Source organism: Dama dama, chromosome 4 (assembly GCF_033118175.1).
Source record: "Dama dama isolate Ldn47 chromosome 4, ASM3311817v1, whole genome shotgun sequence".
Taxonomy (NCBI): domain Eukaryota; kingdom Metazoa; phylum Chordata; class Mammalia; order Artiodactyla; family Cervidae; genus Dama; species Dama dama.
Window position 1 is genome coordinate 4,409,182 of NC_083684.1, and position 21,234 is coordinate 4,430,415.

Sequence of the window (21,234 nt, forward strand, 5' to 3'; positions counted from 1 at the left end):
TGAGGAGCCTGAAAAGATGTGAAATATATGAAGAGCTTCAAAATGTGTGAAATATATGAGGAGAATTAAAAGGTCTGAAAAATAGGAGGAGCATGAAGAGGTGTTGAATAACATGAAGAGCCTGAAAAGGTGTGAAAAATATGAAGAGTTTTAAAAGGTGTCAAAAAATATGAGGAGCATGAAACGGTGTTAAAAATAGGAGGAGCATGAAACGTTGTTGAAAAACATGAAGTGCCTGAAAAGGTGTGAAAAACATGAAGAGCCTGAAAAGGTGTGAAATATATGAAGAGCTTCAAAAGCTGTCAAATATATGGGGACCATGAAACGGTCTGAAAAATAGGAGGAGCATCAAGTGGTGTTGAAAAACATGAAGAGCCTGAAAAAGTGTGAAATATATGAAGAGCTTCAAAAGGTGTCAAACAGATGAGGGGGATGAAACGGTCTGAAAATAGGAGGAGCATGAAGCGGTGTTGAAAAACATGAAGAACCTGAAAAGGTGTAAAAAATATGAAGAGCTTCAAAAGGTGTCAAAAATAAAGGGAGCATGAAATGGTATGAAATACAGGAGGAGCATGAAGCGGTGTTGAAAAACATGAAGAGCCTGAAAAGGTGTGAAAAATATAAAGAGCTTCAAAAGGTGTGAAATACATGAGGAGCATGAAACGGTCTGAAAAACAGCAGGAGCATGAAACGGTATTCAAAACATGAAGAGCTTGAAAAGTTGTGAAAAATATGAAGAGCTTCAAAACCTGTCAAAAGAATGAGGAGCATGAAATGGTCTGAAAAGTAGGAGGAGCATGAAGCAGTGTTGAAGAACATGAAGAGCCTGAAAAGTTGTGAAATATATGAAGAGCTTCAAAAGGTGTCAAAAATATCAGGAGAGAGAAACGGTGTTCAAAAACGTGAAGAGCCTTAAAAGGTGTGAAAAATACGAAGAGATTCAAAAGATGTCAAAAATAGGAGGAGCCTGAAACGGTGTTGAAAAACATGAAGAGCATGAAAAGGTGTGAAAAATATGAAGAGCTTCAAAAGGTGTCAAAAATATGAGGAGCATGAAACGATCTGAAATATAGGAGACGCATGATGCGGTGTTGAAAAACATGAAGAGTCTGAAAAAGTGTGAAATATATGAAGAGTTTCAAAAGGTGTGAAAAATATGGGGAGCTTCAAAAGGTGTCAATATATGAGGAGCATGAAACGGTCTGAAAAATAGGAGGAGCATGAAACAGCATTCAAAACATGAAGAGCTTGAAAAGGTGTGAAAAATATGAAGAGCTTCAAAAATATGAAAATTATGAAGAGCTTCAAAAGGTGTGAAAAATATAAAGAGCTTCAAAAGATGTCAAAAATGAGATGAGCATGAAACGGTCTGAAAAATAGGAGGAGCATGAAGTGGTGTTGAAAATCATGAAGAGCCTGAAAAGGTGTGAAAAATATGCAGAGCTTCAAAAGGTGTCAAAAATTTGAGGAGAATGAAACGGTCTGAAAAATACGAGGAGCATGAAGCGGTGTTGAAAAACATGAAGAGCCTGAAAAGGTGTGAAAAATATGAAGAGCTTCAAATGGTGTGAAATACATGAGGAGCATGAAACGGTCTGAAAAATAGGTGGAGCATCAAGCGGTGTTGAAAAACATGAAGAGCCTGAAAAGGTGTGAAAAATATGAAGAGCTTCAAAAGGTGTCAAAAATATGAGGAGCATGAAACGGTCTGAAAATAGGAGGAACATGAAACGGTGTTGAAAAACATGAAGAGCCTGAAATGTTGTGAAAAATATGAAGAGCTTCAAAAGGGGTGAATTATATGAGGAGCATGAAAAGCTGTGAAAAATAGGAGGAACATGAAGCGGTGTTCAAAAACATGAAGAGCCTGAAAAAGTGTGAAAAATATGAAGAGCTTCAAAAGGTGTCAAAATTATGAGGAGCATGATACGGTCTGAAAAATAGGAGGAGCATGAAGTGGTGTTGTAAAACATGTAGAGCCTGAAAAATTGGGAAAAATATGAAGAGCTTCAAAGTTGTCAAATATATGAGGAGTATGAAACGGTCTGAAAAATAGGAGGAGCATGAAGGGGTGTTCGAAAACATGAAGAGCCTGAAAAGGTGTGCAAAATATGAAGAGCTTCAAAAGGTGTGAAATACATGAGGAGCATGAAACGGTGTTCAAAAATATGCAGAGACTAAAAAGGTGTGAAAAATATGAGGAGCTTCAAAAAGTGTCAAAAATTAGATTAGCATGAAAGGGTCTGAAAAATAGGAGGAGCATGAAGTGGTGTTTAAAAACATGAAGAGCCTGAAAAGGTGTGAAAAATATGAAGAGCTTCAAAAGGTGTCAAAAATATGAGGAGCATGAAACGGTCCGAAAAATAACAGGATCATGAAGCGGTCTTGAAAAACATGAAGAGCCTGAAAAGGTGTGAAAAATATGAAGAGCTTCAAAAGGTGTCAAAAATATGAGGAGCATGAAACGGTCTGAAAAATAGGAGGAGCATAACCGGTGTTCAAAAACATGAACAGCCTGAAAAGGTGTGAAAAATATGAAGAGCTTCAAAAGGTGTCAAAAATTAGATTAGCATGAACTGGTCTGAAAAATAGGAGGAGCATGAAGCGGTGTTTAAAACATGAACAGACTGAAAAGGTGTGAAAAATATGAAGAGCTTCAAAAGGTGTGAAAATTATGAAGAGCTTCAAAAGGTGTCAAAATTAGATTAGCATGAAAGGGTCTGAAAAATAGGAGGAGCATGAAGTGCTGTTGAAAAACATGAAGAGCCTGAAAAGGTGTGAAATATATGAAGAGCTTCAAAAGGTGTAAAATATATGAAGAGCTTAAAAAGGTGTCAAAAATATGAGGAGCATGAAACGGTCTGAAAAATACGAGGAGCATGAAACGGTGTTCAAAAACATGAAGAGCCTGAAAAGGTGTGCAAAATATGAAGAGCTTCAAAATGTGTGAAATATATGAGGAGCATGAAACGGTGTTCAAAAACATGCAGAGACTGAAAAGGTGTGAAAAATATGAAGAGCTTCAAAAAGTGTCAAAAATTAGATTAGCATGAATGGGTCTGAAAAATAGGAGGAGCCTGAAGTTTTGTTGAAAAACATGAAGAGCTTGAAAAAGTGTGAAAAATATGAAGAGCTTCAAAAATATGAAAATTATGAAGAGCTTCAAAAGGTGTGAAAAATATAAAGAGCTTCAAAAGATGTCAAAAATGAGATGAGTATGAAACAGTCTGAAAAATAGGAGGAGCATGAAGTGGTGTTGAAAAACATGAAGAGCCTGAAAAAGTGTGAAAAATATGAAGAGCTTCAAAACGTGTCAAAAATAAAAGGAGCATGAAATGGTCTGAAAAAGAGGAGGAGCATGAAGTGGTGTTGAAAAACATGAAGAGCCTGAAAATGTGTGAAAAATATAAAGAGCTTCAAAAGGTGTGAAATACATGAGGAGCATGAAACGGTCTGAAAAATAGAAGGAGCATGAAGCGATGTTGAAAAACATGAAGAACCTGAAAAGGTGTGAAAAATATGAAGAGCTTCAAAAGGTGTCAAAATTATGAGGAGCATGATACGGTCTGAAAAATAGGAGGAGCATGAAGTGGTGTTGTAAAACATGTAGAGCCTGAAAAATTGGGAAAAATATGAAGAGCTTCAAAGTTGTCAAATATATGAGGAGTATGAAATGGTCTGAAAAATAGGAGGAGCATGAAGGGGTGTTCGAAAACATGAAGAGCCTGAAAAGGTGAGAAAAATATGAAGAGCTTCAAAATGTGTCTAAAATATGACGAGCATGAAACCCTCTTAAAATTAGGAGGAGGATAGCGGTGTTCAAAAACATGAAGAGCCTGAAAAGGTGTGCAAAATATGAAGAGCTTCAAAAGGTGTGAAATACATGAGGAGCATGAAACGGTGTTCAAAAATATGCAGAGACTAAAAAGGTGTGAAAAATATGAGGAGCTTCAAAAGGTGTCAAAAATAAAGGGAGCATGAAATGGTATGAAAAACAGGAGGAGCATGAAGCGGTGTTGAAAAACATGAAGAGCCTGAAAAGGTGTGAAAAATATAAAGAGCTTCAAAAGGTGTGAAATACATGAGGAGCATGAAACGGTCTGAAAAACAGCAGGAGCATGAAACGGTATTCAAAACATGAAGAGCTTGAAAAGGTGTGAAAAATATGAAGAGCTTCAAAACCTGTCAAAAGAATGAGGAGCATGAAATGTTCTGAAAAGTAGGAGGAGCATGAAGCAGTGGTGAAGAACATGAAGAGCCTGAAAAGTTGTGAAATATATGAAGAGCTTCAAAAGGTGTCAAAAATATAAGGAGAGAGAAACGGTGTTCAAAAACGTGAAGAGCCTTAAAAGGTGTGAAAAATACGAAGAGATTCAAAAGATGTCAAAAATAGGAGGAGCCTGAAACGGTGTTGAAAAACATGAAGAGCATGAAAAGGTGTGAAAAATATGAAGAGCTTCAAAAAGTGTCAAAAATATGAGGAGCATGAAACGGTCTGAAATATAGGAGACGCATGATGCGGTGTTGAAAAACATGAAGAGTCTGAAAAAGTGTGAAATATATGAAGAGTTTCAAAAGGTGTGAAAAATATGGGGAGCTTCAAAAGGTGTCAATATATGAGGAGCATGAAACGGTCTGAAAAATAGGAGGAGCATGAAACAGCATTCAAAACATGAAGAGCTTGAAAAGGTGTGAAAAATATAAAGAGCTTCAAAAGGTGTGAAATACATGAGGAGCATGAAACGGTCTGAAAAATAGGAGGGGCATGAAGCGGTGTTCAAAAACATGAAGAGCCTGAAAACTGTGAAAAATATGAAGAGCTTCAAAAGGTGTGAAAAATATGAAGAGCTTCAAAAGATGTCAAAAATGAGATGAGCATGAAAAGCTCTGAAAAATAGGAAGAGCATGAAGTGGTGTTGAAAAACATGAAGAGCCTGAAAAAGTGTGAAATATATGAAGAGCTTCAAAAGGGGTGAAAAATATGGTGAGCTTCAAAAGGTGTCAAAAATATGAGGAGCATGAAACGGTCTGAAAAATAGGAGCAGCATGAAACAGTGTTCAAAAACATGAAGAGCCTGAAAAGGTGTGAAATATATGAAGAGCTTCAAAAATTGTGAAAAATATGAGGAGCATGAAACGGTCTGAAAAAATGGAGGAGCATGAAGCGGTGTTGAAAAACATGAAGAGCCTGAAAAGGTGTGAAAAATATGAAGAGCTTCAAAAGGTGTCAAAATTACGAGGAGCATTAAACTGTCAGAAAAATAGGAGGAGCATGAAACGGTGTTCAAATACATGAAGAGCCCGAAAAGGTGTGAAAAATATGAAGAGCTTCAAAAAGTGTCAAAAATAATGAGGAGAATGAAACGGTCTGAATAATAGGAGGAGCATAAAGTGGTGATCAAAATCATGCAGAACCTTAAAAGGAGTGAAAAATATGAAGAGCTTCAAAAGGTGTGAAAAAAATGAAGAGCTTCAAAATCTGTCAAAAATATGAGGAGCATGAAACGATCTGAAAAAGAGGAGCAGCATGAAACGGTGTTCAAAGACATGAAGAGCCTGAAAAGGTGTGAAAAATATGAAGAGCTTCAAAAGGTGTGAAAAAATGAAGAGCTTCAAAATCTGTCAAAAATATGAGAAGCATGAAACGATTTGAAAAATAGGAGCAGCATGAAACGGTGTTCAAAGACATGAAGAGCCTGAAAAAGTGTGAAAAAATGAAGAGGTTCAAAATCTGTCAAAAATATGAGGAGCATGAAACGATTTGAAAAATAGGAGCAGCATGAAACGGTGTTCAAAGACATGAAGAGCCTGAAAAGGTGTGAAAAATATGAAGAGCTTCAAAGCGTGTCAAAAATATGAGGAGCATGAAACGATCTGAAAAATAGGATGAGCAAGAAGGGGTGTTGAAAAACATGAAGCGCCTGAAAACGTTTGAGAAATATGAATAGATTCAAAAGGTGTGAAAAATATGAAGAGCTTCAAAAGGTGTCAAAAATGAGATGAGCATGAAACAGTCCGAAAAATAGGAGGAGCCTGAAATCGTGTTCAAAAACATGAAGAGCCTAAAACGGTGTGAAAAATATAAAGAGCTTCAAAAGGTGTGAAATACATGAGGTGCATGAAACGGTCTGAAAAATAGGAGGAGCATGAAGTGGTGTTGAAAAACATGAAGAGCCTGAAAATGTGTGAAATGTATGAAGAGCTTCAAAAGGTGTCAGAAATGAGAGGAGCATGAAACGGTATGAAAAATAGGAGAAGCATGAAGTGGCTTTGAAACACATGAAGAGCCTGAAAAGATGTGAAAAATATGAAGAGCTTCAAAAGGTGTCAAAAATATGAGTAGCATGAAACGGTCTGAAAAATAGGAGGAGCAGGAAGCGGTGTTCAAAAACATGAAGAGCCTGAAAAGGTTTGAAAAATATGAAGAGCTTCAAAACGTGTCAAAAATATGAGGAGCATGAAACGGTCTGAAAAATAGGAGGAGCAAGAAGCGGTGTTGAAAAAGATTAAGAGCCTGAAAACGTTTGAAAAATATGAAGAGCTTCAAAAGGTGTGGAAAATATGAAGAGCTTCAAAATGTGTCAAAAGTGAGATGAGTATGAAACGGTCTGAAAAATAGGAGGAGCATGAAGTGGTGTTGAAAAACATAAAGAACCTGAAAATGTGTGAAATATATGAAGAGATTCAAAAGGTGTCAAACATATGAGGAGCATGAATCGGTGTTGAAAAACATGAAGAGCGTGAAAATGTGTGAAAAATATGAAGAGCCTCAAAAGGTGTCAAAAATATGAGGAGCATGAAACGGTCTGAAAAATAGGAGAAGCATGAAGCGGTGTTGAAAAACATGAAGAACATGAAAAGGTGTGAAAAATATGAAGAGCTTCAAAAGGTGTCAAAAATATGAGGAGCATGAAACGGTCTGAAAAATAGGAGGAGCATGAAGCGGTGTTCAAAAACATGAAGAGCATGAAAAGGTGTGAAAAATATGAAGAGCTTCAAAAGGTGTCAAAAATATGAGGAGCATGAAACGGTCTGAAAAATAGGAAGAGCATGAAGCGGTGTTGAAAAACATGAAGAGCCTGAAAAAGTGTGAAAAATATGAAGAGCTTCAAATGGTGTCAAAAATATGAGGAGCATGAAACGGTCTGAAAAATAGGAGGAGCATGAAGCGGTGTTGAAAACCATGTAGAGCATGAAAAGGTGTGAATAATATGAAGAGCTTCAAAAGGTGTCAAAATTATGAGGAGCATGAAAGGGTCTGAAAAATATGAGGAGCATGAAGCGGTGTTGAAAAACATGAACAGCCTGAAAAGGTGTGAAAAATATGAAGAGCTTCAAAAAGTGTCAAAAATATGAGTAGCATGAAACGGTCTGAAAAATAGGAGGAGTTTGAAGTGGTGTAGAAAAACATGAAGAGACTGAAAAGGTGTGAAAAATATGAAGAGCTTCTAAAGGTGTCAAAAATATGAGGATCATGAAACGGTGTGAAAAACAGGAGGAGCATGAAGTGGTGTTGAGAAACATGAAGAGGCTGAAAAGGTGTGAAAAATATGAATAGCTTCAAAAGTTTTCAAATATATGAGGAGCATGAAACTATCTTTAAAATAGGAGGAGCATGAAACGGTGTTGAGAAACATGAAGAGCCTGAAAAGGTGTGAAAAAAATGAAGACCTTAAAAAGGTGTCAAAAAGAGGAGGCACATGAAACTGTCTGAAAAATAGGAGGAGCATGAAGCGGTGTGGAAAAACATGAAGAGCCTGAAAAAGTGTGAAAAATATGAAGAGCTTCAAAAGGTGTTCAAAAATATGAAGAGCTTCAAAAGGTGTCAAAAATAATGAGGAGAATGAAGCGGTCTGAATAATAGGAGGAGGATAAAGTGGTGTTCAAAATCATGAAGAGCGTTAAAAGGTGTGAAAAATATGAAGAGCTTCAAAAGGTGTGAAAAAAATGAGGAGCTTCAAAATCTGTCAAAAATATGAGGAGCATGAAACGATCTGAAAAATAGGAGCAGCAAGAAACGGTGTTCAAAGACATGAAGAGCCTGAAAAGGTGTGAAAAATGTGAAGAGCTTCAAAACGTGTCAAAAATATGAGGAGCATGAAACGATCTGAAAAATAGGAGGAGCAAGAAGCGGTGTTGAAAAAAATGAAGAGCCTGAAAACGTTTGAAAAATATGAAGAGCTTCAAAAGGTGTGGAAAATATGAAGAGCTTCAAAATGTTTCAAAAGTTAGATGAGCATGAAACGGTCTGAAAAATCGGAGGAGCATGAAGTGGTGTTGAAAAACATGAAGAGCCTGAAAATGTGTGAAATATATGAAGAACTTCAAAATGTGTCAGAAATGAGAGAAGCATGAAACGGTCTGAAAAATAGGATGAGCAAGAAGGGGTGTTGAAAAACATGAAGAGCCTGAAAACGTTTGAGAAATATGAAGAGCTTCAAAAGGTGTCAAAAATAGGGGGAGCATGAAGAGGTGTAGAAAAACATGAAGAGCCTGAAAAGGTGTGAAAAATATGAAGAGCTTCAAAAGGTGTCAAAAATATGAGGAGCATGAAACGGTCTGAAAAATAGGAGGAGAATAAAGCGGTGTTGAAAAACATGAAGAGCCTGAAAAGGTGTGAAAAATATGAAGAGCTTCAAAAGGAGTCAAAATATGAGGAGCATGAAACGGTCTGAAATGTAGGAGGAGCATGAAACTGTGTTGAAAACATGAAGAGCCTGAAAAGGTGTGAGAAATATGACGAGCTTCAAAAGATGTCCAAAATATGAGGAGCATGAATCGGTTTGAAAAATAGAAGGAGCATGATGTGGTGTTGAAAACATGAAGTGCATAAAAATGTGTGAAAAATATGAAGATCTTCAAAAGATATCAAATATATGAGGAGCATGTAATGGTCTGAATATTATGAGGAGCATGAGGTGGTGTTCAAAAACATGAAGAGCCTGAAAAGGTGTGAAAAATATGAAGAGCTTCAAAAGATGTCACAAATATTAGGAGCATGAAACGGTCTGAAAAATATGAGGAGCATGAATCAGTGTTCAAATACATGAAAAGCCTGAAAAGCTGTGAAAAACTATGAAGAGCATCAAGAGGTGTCAATATATGTGGAGCATGAAATGGTCTAAAAAATAGGAGGAGCATGAAACGGTGTTGAAAAACATGAAGAGGCTGAAAAAGTGTGAAAAATATGAAGAGCTTCAAAAGGTGTCAAAAATATGAGGAGCATGAAACGGTCTGAAAAATAGGAGGAGAATAAAGCGGTGTTGAAAAACATGAAGAGCCTGAAAAGGTGTGATAATTATGAAGCGCTTCAAAAGGTGTCAAAATTATGGGGAGCATAAAACGGTCTGAAATATAGGAGGAGCATGAAACCTTGTTGAAAAATATGAAGAGCCTGAAAAGGTGTGAAAAATATGAAGAGCTTCAAAAGGTGTCAAAATATGAGGAGCAAGAAATGGTCTGAAAAATAGGAGGAGCATGAAACGGTGTTGAAAACATGAAGAGCCTGAAAAGGTGTGAAAAATATGAAGAGCTCAAAAGGTGTCAAAAATATGAGGAGCATGAAACGGTCTGAAAAATATGAGGAGCATGAAACGGTGTTCAAAAACATGAAAACCCTGAAAAGGTGTGAAATACATGAAGAGCTTCAAAAGATGTCAAAAATAGGAGGAGCATGAAGCGGTGTAGAAAAACATGAAGAGTCTGAAAAGGCGTGAAAAATATGAAGAGCTTCAAAAGATGTCAAAAATATGAGGAGCATGACACGGTTCAGAAATATAGGAGGAGCATGAAGTGGTGTTGAAAACATGAAGAACCTGAAAAGTTGTGAAAAATATGAAGAGCTTCAAAAGGTGTCAAATATATGAGGAGTATGAAACGGTCTGAAAAATGGGAGGATCTGGTTTCCTCAGTGTGTATGCCCAGAAGTGGGATTGCTGGGTCATATGGCAGTTCTATTTCCAGTTTTTTAAGAAATCTCCACACTGTTTTCCATAGGGGCTGTACTAGTGTGCATTCCCACCAACAGTGTAAGAGGGTTCCCTTTTCTCCACACCATCTCCAGCATTTATTGCTTGTAGACTTTTGGATAGCAGCCATCCTGGCTGGCGTGTAATGGTACCTCATTGTGGTTTTGATTTGCATTTCTCTAATAATGAGTGATGTTGAGCATCTTTTCATGTGTTTGTTATCCATCTGTATGTCTTCTTTGGAGAAATGTCTGTTTAGTTCTTTGGCTCATTTTTTATTGGGTCATTTATTTTTCTGGAATTGAGCTGCAGGATTTGCTTGTATATTTTTGAGATTAATCCTTTGTCTGTTTCTTCATTTGCTATTATTTTCTCCCAATCTGAGGGCTGTCTTTTCACCTTACTTATAGTTTCCTTTGTAGTGCAAAAGCTTTTAAGTTTCATTAGGTCCCATTTGTTTAGTTTTGCTTTTATTTCCAATATTCTGGGAGGTGGGTCATAGAGGATCTTGCTTTGATTTATGTCGGAGAGTGTTTTGCCTATGTTCTCCTCTAGGAGTTTTATAGTTTCTGGTCTTACATTTAGATCTTTAATCCATTTTGAGTTTATTTTTGTGTATGGTGTTAGAAAGTGTTCTATTTTCATTCTTTTACAAGTGGTTGACCAGTTTTCCCAGCACCACTTGTTAAAGAGGTTGTCTTTTTTCCATTGTATATCCTTGCCTCCTTTGTCAAAGATAAGGTGTCCATAGGTTCGTCTGATAGAGACACGTGCACCCCAATGTTCATCGCAGCACTGTTTATAATAGCCAGGACATGGAAGCAACCTAGATGCCCGTCAGCAGATGAATGGATAAGAAAGCTGTGGTACATATACACCATGGAATATTACTCAGCCATTAAAAAGAATTCATTTGAATCAGTCCTAATGAGATGGATGAAGCTGGAGCCCATTATACAGAGTGAAGTAAGCCAGAAAGATAAAGAACATTAGAGCATGCTGACACATGTATATGGAATTTAGAAAAGTGATAACGATAACCCTATATGCAGAACAGAAAAAGAGACACAGAAATACAGAACAGACTTTTGAACTTTGTGGGAGAATGCGAGGTTGGGATATTTCAAAAGAACAGCATGTATGCTATCTATGGTGAAACAGATCACCAGCCCAGGTAGGATGCAAGAGACAAGTGCTCCGGCTTGGTGCACTGGGAAGACCGAGAGGAACCGGGTGGAGAGGGAGGTGGGAGGGGGGATTGGGATTGGGAATACATGTAAATCCATGGCTGATTCATATCAATGTATGACAAAACCGACAGGGAAAAAAAAATAAAAATAATTAAAAAAAATTAAAAAAAAATAACAATAAAAAAAAAAATAAGAGGAGCATGAAATGGTGTTCAAAAACATGAAGAGCCTGAAAAGGTGTGGAAATTATGAAGAGCTTCAAAAGGTGTCAAATATGAGGAGCATAAAACGGTCTGAAACATAGGAGGAGCATGAAGCGGTGTTGAAAAACATGAAGAGCCTGAAAAGGTGTGAAAAATATGAAGAGCTTCAAAAGGTGCCAAAAATATGAAGAGCATGAAACGGTCTGAAAAATAGGAGGAGCATGAAATGGTGTTCAAAAACATGAAGACCTGAAAAGGTGTGAAATATATGGAGAGCTTCAAAAGGTGCCAAAAATATGAGGAGCATGAAACGGTCTGACAAAGTGGAGGAGCATGAAGCGGTATTGAAAAACAGGAAGAGCCTGAAAAGTTGTGAAAAATATGAAGAGCTTCAAAAGGTGTCAAAATATGAGAAGCATGAAACGGTCTGAAAAATAGGAGGAGCATGAAACGGTCTGACAAATAGGAGGAGCATGAAGCAGTGTTGAAAAACATGAAGAGTCTGAAAAGGTGTAAAAATATGAAGAGCTTCAAAGGTGTCAAAAATATGAGGAGCATGAAACGGTTTGAAAAATAGGAGGAGCATGAAGCGGTGTTGAAAAACATGAAGAGCCTGAAAAGGTGTGTAAAATATGAAGAGCTTCAAAATATGTGAAAAATATGAAGAGCTTCAAAAGTTGTCAAAAATGAGATGAGCATGAAACGGTCTGAAAAATAGGAGGAGCAATAAGCGGTGTTGAAAAATATGAAGAGCCTGAAAATGTGTAAAACATATGAAGAGCTTCTAAAGGTGTCAAAAATATGAAGAGCTTCAAAAGGTGTCAAAAATGAGATGAGCATTAAACGGTGTGAAAAAAATGAGGAGCATGAAGCGGTGTTGGAAATCATGAAGAGTCTGAAAAGGTATGAAATATATGAGAAGCTTCAAAAGGTGTCAAAAATATGAGTGTCATGAAACGGTCTGAAAATTAGGGGGAGCATGAAGCGGTGTTGAAAAACATGAAGAGCCTGAAAAGTTGTCAAAAATATGAAGAGCTTCTAAAGGGGTCAAAAGTAGAGGAGCTTCAAAGGGTGTCAAAAATGAGATGAGCATGAAATGGTGTGAAAATATGAGGAGCATGAAGCCGTTTTGAAAATCATGAAGAGTCTGAAAAGGTGTGAAAAATACGAAGAGCATCAAAAGGTGTCAAAAATATGAGGAGCATGAAACGGTCTGAAAAAATGGAGGAGCATGAAGCGGTGTTGAAAAACATGAAGAGCCTGAAAAGGTGTGAAAAATATGAAGAGCTTCAAAATGTGTCAAAAATATGAGGATCATGAAACGGTCTGAAATATAGGAGAAGCAGGAAGTGGTGTTGAAAAACATGAAGAGCCTGAAAACGTGTGAAAAATATGAAGAGCTTCAAAAGGTGTGAAAAATATGAAGAGCTTCAAAAGGTGATAAAAATGAGATGAGCATGAAATGGTCTGAAAAATATGAGGAGCATGAAGCGGTGTTGGAAATCATGAAGAGTCTGAAAAGGTGTGAAATATATTAAGAGCTTCAAAAGGTGTCAAAAATATGAGGAGCATGAAACGGTCTGAAAAATAGGAGGAGCATGAAGCGGTGTGGAAAAACATGAAGAAACTGAAAAGGTGTGAAAATTATGAAGAGCTTCAAAAGGTGTAAAATACATGAGGAACATGAAACGGTCTGGAAAATAGGATGAGCATGAAGTTGTGTTGAAAAACATGAAGAGCCTGAAAAGGTGTGAAAAATATGAAGAGGTTCAAAAGGTGTGAAAAATATGACGAGTATGATACGGTCTGAAAAAAAAGAGGAGCATGAAGCTCTGTTCAAAAACATGAAGAGCCTGAAAAGTTGTGAAAAATATGAAAAGCTTCAAAAGTTGTCAAAAATATGAGGAGCATGAAACATTCTGAAAAATAGGAGGATCATGAAGCGGTGTTCAAAATCATGAAGAGGCTGAAAAGGTGTGAAAAATATGAAGAGCTTCAAAATGTGTGAAATACATGAGGAGCATGAAACGGTCTGAAAAATAGGAGGAGCATGAAGCAGTGTTCAAAAACATGAAGAGCCTGAAAAGGTGTGAAAAATATGAAGAGCTTCAAAAAATGTCAAAAATATGAGGAGCATTAAACGGTCTGAAAAATAGGAGCAGCATGAAACGGTGTTCAAAAACTTGAAGATCCTGAAAAGGTGTGAAAAATATGAAGAGCTTCAAAACGTGTCAAAAATATGAGGAGCATGAAACGGTCTGAAAATTAGGAGGGGCAAGAAGTGGTGTTGAAAAACATGAATAGCCTGAAAACGTATGAGAAATATGAAGAGCTTCAAAAGCTGTGAAAAATATGAAGTGCTTCAAAAGGTGTCAAAAATGGGATGAGCATGAAACGGTCTGAAAAATAGGAGGAGCATGAAGCGGTGTTCAGAAACATTAAGAGCCTGAAAAGGTGTGAAAAATATGAAAAGCTTCAAAAATGTGAAAAATATGAAGACCTTCAAAAGGTGTCAAATATTAGATTAGCATGAAAGGGTCTGAAAAATAGGAGAAGCATGAAGCGGTGTTCAGAAACATGAAGAGCCTGAAAAGGTGTGAAAAATATTAAGAGCTTCAAAAGGTGTGAAAAATATGAAGAGCTTCAAAAGGTGTCAAAAATCGATGAGCAGGAAATGGTCTGAAAAATAGGAGGAGCATGAAGTGGTGTTAAAAACATGAAGAGCCTGAAAAGGTGTGAAATATATGAAGAGCTTCAAAAGGTGTCAAAAATATGAGGAGAATGAAACAGTCTGAAAAATAGGAGGAGCGTGAAGTGGTGTTGAAAAACATGAAGATCCTGAAATGGTGTGAAATATATGAACAGCTTCACAATGTGTGAAAAATATGAGGAGCTTCAAAAAGTGTCAGAAATATGAGGAGCATGAAACGGTCTGAAAAATAGGAGGAGCATGAAATGGTGTTGAAAAACATGAGGAGCCTGAAAAGTGTGAAAAATATGAAAAGCTTCAAAAGGTGTCAAAAATATGAGGATCATGAAACGGTCTGAAAAATAGGAGGAGCATAAAGCGGTGTTGAAAAACATGAAGAGCCTGAAAAGGTGTGAAAATATGAAGAGCTTCAAAAGCTGACAAGAATAGGAGGAGCACGAAACGGTCTGAAAAACAGGAGGAGCATGAAGCGGTGTTAGAGAACATGAAGAGCCTGAAAAGGTGTGAAAAATATGAAGAGATTCAAAAGGTGTCAAAAATGAGATGAGCATGAAACGGTCTGAAAAATAGGACGAGCACGAAGTGCTGTTGAAAAAAAAGAAGAGCCTGAAAAGGTGTGAAAAACATGAAGAGCTTCAAAAGGTGTCAAAAATATGAGGAGAATGAAACGGTCTGAAAAATAGGAGGAGCATGAGCGGTGTTGAAAAACATGATGAGCCTGAAAAGGTGTGAAAAATATGAAGAGCTGCAAAAATGTGAAAAATATGAAAAGCTTCAAAAGGTGTGAAATATATGAAGAGCCTCAAAACGTGTCAAAAATATGAGGAGTATGAAACGGTGTGAAAAATAGCAGGAGCATGAAGCGGTGTTCAAAAACATGAAGAGCCTGAAAAAGTGTGAAAAATATGGAAAGGTTCAAAAATGTGAAAAATATGTAGAGCTTCAAAAGTTGTGAAATATATGAAGAGCTTCAAAAGGTGTCAAAAATTAGATGAGCATGAAACGGTCTGAAAAATAGGAGGAGCATGAAGTGGTGTTGAAAAACATGAAGAGCCTGAAAAGGTGTGAAATATATGAAGAGCTTCAAAAGGTGTCAAATATGAGGAGCATAAAACGGTCTGAAACATAGGAGGAGCATGAAGCGGTGTTGAAAAACATGAAGAGCCTGAAAAGGTGTGAAAAATATGAAGAGCTTCAAAAGGTGCCAAAAATATGAAGAGCATGAAACGGTCTGAAAAATAGGAGGAGCATGAAATGGTGTTCAAAAACATGAAGACCTGAAAAGGTGTGAAAAATATGAAGAGCTTCAAAAGGTGCCAAAAATATGAGGAGCATGAAACGGTCTGAAAAATAGGAGGAGCAAGAAACGGGGATCAAAAACATGAGAAGCCTGAAAAGCTGTGAAAAATATGAAGAGCTTCAAAAGGTGTGAAATTCATGAGGAGCATGAAACGGTCTGAAAAATATGAGAAGCAAGAAGTGGTGTGGAAAAACATGAAGAGCCTTAAAAGGTGTGAAAAATATGATGAGCTTCAAAAGGTGTCAAAAATATGAAGAGCATGAAACGGTCTGAAAATTTGGAGGATCATGAGCGGTGTTCAAAAACATGAAGAGCCTGAAAAGGTGTGAAAAATATGAAGAGCTTCAAAAGGGGTCAAAAATATGAAGAGCATGAAACGGTCTGAAAATTTGGAGGATCATGAGCGGTGATGAAAATATGAGGAGCCTGAAAAGATGTGAAAAATATGAAGAGCTTCAAAAGTTGTGAAATACATGAGGAGCATGAAACGGTCTGAAAAATATGAGAAGCATGAAGTGGTGTGGAAAAACATGAAGAGCCTGAAAAGGTGTGAAAAATATGAAGAGCTTCAAATGGTGTCAAAAATATGAGGACCATGTAACGTTCTGAAAAATAGGAGGAGCATGAAACGGTGATCAGAAACATGAAGAACCTGAAAAGTTGTGAAAAATATGAAGAGCTTCAAAAGGTGTGAAATTCATGAGGAGCATGAAACGGTCTGAAAAATAGGAGAAGCATGAAGTGGTGTGGAAAAACATGAAGAGCCTGAAAAGGTTTGAAAAATATGAAAAGCTTCAAAAGGTGTCAAAAATATGAAGAGCATGAAACGGTCTGAAAAATAGATGCGGCATGAAATGGTGTTGAAAAACATGAAGAGAGTGAAAACGTGTGAAAATTATGAAGAGCTTCAAAAGGAGTGAAATACATTAGGAGCATGAAACTCTCTGAAAAATAGGAGGAGCATGAAGCGGTGTTCAAAAACATGAAGAGCCTGAAAAGGTGTGAAAAATATGAAGAGCTTCAAAAGGTGTCAAAAATGAGATGAGCATGAAACGGTCTGAAAAATAGGAGGATCAAGAAACGGTGTTGAAAAATATGAAGAGCCTGAAAAGGTGTTAAAAATATGAAGAGCTTCTAAAGGTGTCAAAAATATGAGGAGCATGAAACGGTCTGAAATAGAGGAGTAGCATCAAGTGGTGTTGAATAAAATCAAGAGCCTGAAAAGGTGTGAAAAATATGAAGAGCTTCAAAAGGGGTGAAATACATGAGGAGCATGAAACGGGCTGAAAAATAGGAGAAGCATGAAGTGGTGTGGAAAAATATGAAGAGCCTGAAAAGGTGTGAAAAATATGAAGAGCTTCAAAAGGGGTGAAAAATATGAGGAGCATGAAAAGGCCTGAAAAATAGAAGCTGCATGAAATGGTGTGGAAAAACATGAAGAGCCTGAAAAGGTGTGAAAAATATGAAGAGCTTCAAAAGGTGTCAAAAATTAGATTAGCATGAAAGGGTCTGAAAAATAGGAGGAACATGAAGTGGTGTTGAAAAACATGAAGAGCCTGAAAAGGTTTGAAAAGTATGAAGAGCTTCAAAAGGTGTGAAAAATATGAGGAGCTTCAAAATGTGTCAAAAATATGACGAGCATGAAACCCTCTTAAAAATAGGAGGAGGATGAAGCGGTGTTCAACAACATGAAGAGCCTGAAAAGGTGTGCAAAATATGAAGAGCTTCAAAGGTGTGAAATACATGAGGAACATGAAACGGTGTTCAAAACATGCAGAGACTGAAAAGGTGTGAAAAAAATGAAGAGCCTCAAAACGTGTCAAAAATATGAGAAGTATGAAACGGTATGATAAATAGCAGGAGCATGAAGCGGTGTTGAAAAACAGGAAGAGTCTGAAATCGTGTGAAAAATATGAAGATCTTCAAAAATATGAAAAGTATGAAGAGCTTCAAAAGGTGTGAAAACTATGAGGAGCATGATACGGTCTGAAAAATAGGAGGAGCATGAAGCGGTGTTGAAAAACATGAAGAGCCTGAAAAGGTGTGAAAATATGAAGAGATTCAAAAATATGAAAAAAATGAAGAGCCTGAAAAGGTGTGAAATATATGAAGAGCTTCAAAAGGTGTCAAAAATATGAGGAGCATGAAATGATCTAAAAAATAGGAGGAACATGAAACGGTCTGAAAAATAGGAGGAGCATGAAACGGTGTTCAAAAACATAAAGAGCCTGAAAAGGTGTGAAAAATATGAAGAGCTTCAAAAGGTGTGAAAAATATGAACAGCTTCAAAAGGTGTCAAAAATGAGATGAGCATGAAGCGGTCTGAAAAATAGGAGGAGCATGAAGTGGTGTTGAAAAACATGAAGAGCCTGAAAAGTTGTGAAAAATCTGAAGAGCTTCAAAAGGTGTCAAATATATGAGGAGCATGAAATTGTCTGAGATATAGGAGGAGCATGAAGCAGTGTTGAAAAACATGAAGACCCTGAAAAGTTGTGAAAAATATGTAGAGGTTCTAAAGGTGTCAAAAATATGAGGAGCATGAAACAGTCTTTAAAATAGGATGAGAATGAGATGGTTTTGAAAAAGATGAAGAGCATGAAAAGGTGTGAAAAACATGAAGAGCTTCAAAAGGTTTAAAAATTATGAGAAGCATGAAACGACTGAAAAATAGGAGGAGCATGATGCGGTGGTCAAAAACATGAAGAGCCTGAAAAGGTGTGAAAAATATAAAGAGCTTCAGAAGGTGTCAAAAATATTAGATGCATGAAACAGTATGAAACATAGGATGAGCATGAAACTTTTTTGAAAAAGATGAAGAGCATGAAAAGGTGTGAAAAATATGAAGATTTTCAAAAGATGTTAAAAATATGAGGAGCATGAAACTTTCTGAAAAATTGGAGGAGCATGAAGCGGTGTTGAAAAACATGAAGAGCCTGAAAAGGTGTGAAATGTATGAAGAGCTTCAAAATTTGTCAAAAATATGAGGAGCATGAAACAGTCTGAAAAATAGGAGAAGCATGAAGCGGTGTTGAAAAACATGAAAAGCCTGAAAAGGTGGAAAAATATGAAGAGCTTCAAAAAGTGTCAACAATATGAGGAGCATGAAACGGTCTGAAAATTAGGAAGAGCATGAAACTGTGTTGATAAACATGAAGAGCCTGAAAAGGTGTGAAAAATATGAAGAGCTTCAAAAGGTCTCAAATATATGAGGAGCATGAAACAGTGTGAAAAATAGGATGAGCATGAAACGGTTTTAAAAAGACGAAAAGCCTAAAAGGTGTGACATATATGAAGAGCTTCAAAAGGTGTGAAATACATGAGGAGGTCGAAACGGTCTGAAAATAGTAGGAGCATGAAGCGGCGTTGAAAAACATGAAGAGCCTGAAAACGTGTGAAAAATATGAAGAGCTTCAAAAGGTGTGAAATATATGAAGAGCTACAAAAGGTGTCAAAAATATGAGGAGCATGAACCGGTCTGAAATATAGGAGGAGCATGAAGAGGTGTTGAAAAACATGAAGAGCCTGAAAAGGTGTGAAAAATATGAAGAGCTTCAAAAGGTGTCAAAAATATGAGGAGAATGAACCGGTCTGAAAAATAGGAGGAGCATGAAGTGGTGTTGAAAAACATGAAGTGCCTGAAATGTTGTGAAATATATGAAGAGTTTCAAAAGGTGTGAAAAATATGAGGAGCTTCAAAAGGTGTCAAAAATATGAGGAGCCTGAAACGGTCTGAAAAATAGGAGGAGCATCATACGGTGTTCAAAAATATGAAGAGCCTGAAAAGGTGTGAAAAACATGAATATCTTCAAAAGGGGTCAAAAATATGAGGAGCATGAAACGATCTGAAAAATAGGAGGAGCATGAAGTTGTGTTCAAAAACATGAAGATCCTGAAAAGGTGTGAAAAACATGAAGAGCCTCAAAACGTGTCAAAAATATGAAGAGCATGAAACGGTCTGAAAAATAGGAGGAGCATGAAGCGGTGTTCAAAAACATGAAGAGCCTGAAAAGGTGTGAAAAATATGAAGAGCTTCAAAAGGTGTCAAAAATGAGATGAGCATGAAACGGTCTGAAAAATAGGAGGATCATGAAACGGTGTTGAAAAACATGAAGAGCCTGAAAAGGTGTGAAAATTATGAAGAGTTTAAAAGGTGTCAAAAATATGAGGAGCATGAAACGGTCTGAAAAATAGGAGGATCAAGAAACGGTGTTGAAAAATATGAAGAGCCTGAAAAGGTGTTAAAAATATGAAGAGCTTCTAAAGGTGTCAAAAATATGAGGAGCATGAAACGGTCTGAAATAGAGGAGTAGCATCAAGTGGTGTTGAATAAAATCAAGAGCCTGAAAAGGTGTGAAAAATATGAAGAGCTTCAAAAGGGGTGAAATACATGAGGAGCATGAAACGGGCTGAAAAATAGGAGAAGCATGAAGTGGTGTGGAAAAATATGAAGAGCCTGAAAAGGTGTGAAAAATATGAAGAGCTTCAAAAGGGGTGAAAAATATGAGGAGCATGAAAAGGCCTGAAAAATAGAAGCTGCATGAAATGGTGTGGAAAAACATGAAGAGCCTGAAAAGGTGTGAAAAATATGAAGAGCTTCAAAAGGTGTCAAAAATTAGATTAGCATGAAAGGGTCTGAAAAATAGGAGGAACATGAAGTGGTGTTGAAAAACATGAAGAGCCTGAAAAGGTTTGAAAAGTATGAAGAGCTTCAAAAGGTGTGAAAAATATGAGGAGCTTCAAAATGTGTCAAAAATATGACGAGCATGAAACCCTCTTAAAAATAGGAGGAGGATGAAGCGGTGTTCAACAACATGAAGAGCCTGAAAAGGTGTGCAAAATATGAAGAGCTTCAAAGGTGTGAAATACATGAGGAACATGAAACGGTGTTCAAAACATGCAGAGACTGAAAAGGTGTGAAAAAAATGAAGAGCCTCAAAACGTGTCAAAAATATGAGAAGTATGAAACGGTATGATAAATAGCAGGAGCATGAAGCGGTGTTGAAAAACAGGAAGAGTCTGAAATCGTGTGAAAAATATGAAGATCTTCAAAAATATGAAAAGTATGAAGAGCTTCAAAAGGTGTGAAAACTATGAGGAGCATGATACGGTCTGAAAAATAGGAGGAGCATGAAGCGGTGTTGAAAAACATGAAGAGCCTGAAAAGGTGTGAAAATATGAAGAGATTCAAAAATATGAAAAAAATGAAGAGCCTGAAAAGGTGTGAAATATATGAAGAGCTTCAAAAGGTGTCAAAAATATGAGGAGCATGAAATGATCTAAAAAATAGGAGGAACATGAAACGGTCTGAAAAATAGGAGGAGCATGAAACGGTGTTCAAAAACATAAAGAGCCTGAAAAGGTGTGAAAAATATGAAGAGCTTCAAAAGGTGTGAAAAATATGAACAGCTTCAAAAGGTGTCAAAAATGAGATGAGCATGAAGCGGTCTGAAAAATAGGAGGAGCATGAAGTGGTGTTGAAAAACATGAAGAGCCTGAAAAGTTGTGAAAAATCTGAAGAGCTTCAAAAGGTGTCAAATATATGAGGAGCATGAAATTGTCTGAGATATAGGAGGAGCATGAAGCAGTGTTGAAAAACATGAAGACCCTGAAAAGTTGTGAAAAATATGTAGAGGTTCTAAAGGTGTCAAAAATATGAGGAGCATGAAACAGTCTTTAAAATAGGATGAGAATGAGATGGTTTTGAAAAAGATGAAGAGCATGAAAAGGTGTGAAAAACATGAAGAGCTTCAAAAGGTTTAAAAATTATGAGAAGCATGAAACGACTGAAAAATAGGAGGAGCATGATGCGGTGGTCAAAAACATGAAGAGCCTGAAAAGGTGTGAAAAATATAAAGAGCTTCAG